This window comes from Ylistrum balloti, unplaced genomic scaffold, assembly GCF_031769215.1.
Source record: "Ylistrum balloti isolate Yb309-2 unplaced genomic scaffold, AGI_CSIRO_Ybal_v1 Utg370288, whole genome shotgun sequence".
Taxonomy (NCBI): Eukaryota; Metazoa; Mollusca; class Bivalvia; order Pectinida; family Pectinidae; genus Ylistrum; species Ylistrum balloti.
Window position 1 is genome coordinate 588,037 of NW_026782219.1, and position 2,197 is coordinate 590,233.

A 2,197-nucleotide genomic window follows, 5' to 3' on the forward strand; every position below is an offset into this window, starting at 1 on the left:
TTGTATGTATAACACAATGTAGTCTTTTCCTTTCACACTGTTAAGTTAAAATTGTTGTGGAGTAGCAGCTGCCTGGTGGGTTGAAGGTGAAATGACATTTGTCAAAATCCTTTTTTTATTTTTCAGTGTCAGTTGTTACATCCACCATTGCGCATGCTTATCGATTATTTATCAGTTTCCTCTTCTTTTCTCCGTTTTCTTGCCCTTCCAAAAATAAAATATGCCCAACTAGGAACCTGTAGGAACCGGTGTATCAAATCTCACAATGATCCAACCAGAAGTTCTCAAGATACTGGCTAAACGACTTTAACTGTCCTATTCCAATATGGCCTCCTCTCTACCATTTTTTGTCAATCAGTCCCATAAATGAACATGCACAAATAAGGATTAAAGGGGATCTAACTATGAAATTAGAGAAATATCGACTCAGTACTTCTCAAATATAGCCATAACAACTTCTTCAACTTCCAAAATCCAATAGGGCCACCTGTCCACATTATTGGTTTTTCGTCCAATCTAAAAAAAATTGAGCATGCACAACCAGATTGAAGGAAGTCTACATATGAAATTTGAGAAATGTTCATACACTACTTTTCAAAAAATAGAAAACCTCATTTTAAAAAATCCAATATGGCCATCTGTTGGACATTTTATTCCCTGATATGTCCAAGGATTAAACATTCACAATCAGGCACTATGAGATGAAATGTCAAGTTTGATTATATTCCATCCACTACATTTCAAGAAATATTGATAACAAACTTTAAATTTTTTCACCAATCTGTTTATATGTTTAATATTAATTCTAGGGACCAACCAAAGTCTACATCTGCTTTTCAAGAAATAGACAACAGATGAAATGCCATTTGTACATCCATCTGAAAAAAAAGTACCTTTTTCACAACTGCCAAATAAATCACAGAGGACTTTCAGAAAATTATGATAGGATAGGATAGCATTGTGTTGAAATATATTACAAAGATAATTTCATCTGGAGATGGGACCATTAGACATCAGATGAGAAATAGATGATAAAATATCAAGTTCCATTTTTAAGCCCTTATGAAACTTTCACAAATTATTTAAATTCACAGAACGCATTTCACAAACGATATCTTAAAATTCTCAAATATTTTTTGCTTATTTTTGACTGTAAATTATAATCTCTTTACGTCTTGTTTTACTTTTGAAGTTTTCAAGTCTAAAATATAAATAGTGAACGCATTAATTTTATCAAAATGACCTAACACGATCATATTGACCCCAGCATGTACTGTACTATAGGAAAGTATTCATACAAGATTAGCAGTATCAGGTTATTTCAAATTAATTTTATTTGATAATGAGACATCATTTTCACCATTATGGCCTTTTTTCTGAACCATCGAAGAAAGAACACTTTAATCACTGTACAAAATAATTAATAACAGCATTATAATTTTTTCCTCAGAGTAGAATATCTTATAATTCCTTTCTGAGAAATTTTTTTTTATTTTATTAAAAAAAAAAATTTCAACTGACATATACTGGTAAGTATGAAGAGAAACAAAATACCTGCTTTATGTTTTTTTTTTATTTACAGTTAAATTCCAAACAAAAGTGTCCAACTTTGTTTGATATCATAAAAACAATTTCTTTTCAGATGATGACCTGATTCTTAATCAAAATATCTGCATCGTCTCTGCTACCAACACATATCATTGTAATCACAAACAAAATGGTGACACATACTGTGAGATAAATCTTATTTATCAATCTTTATCCAGACAAAGTTTTACTTGTTTTAGAAGTTTCATTTCTCACAAAAAAAAAAAAAAAAAAGACGAGAGAAGATAAAATATAGTGTTGTAAAAGAAGAAAGCTACTTACACCACCTCAGTTTTAATAACATGATGCCCTACTAATCAAAACTAAAGAGAATTTCTATAAGAACCCTCCTTCTCAAAGACAACTAAATGTGGCTACATACGCCAAAGGATTTTCCACCTTAAGAGTTTCAACAATTTTAGGTACAATCAAACCTCCTTATCTCACATTCATATAACTTCAAGATACACTTTAATTTGAAGTATTCTCGCAGTCCTAGTCAAACTTCAGACCAAACAGTCAAAGTCGCATAAATCTGTTTCTCGGACAACTCTTAAGTTTTTTCCGTGGTCCTGTCCTTTTTGCCTGTAGAATATGAAACACTAGTATC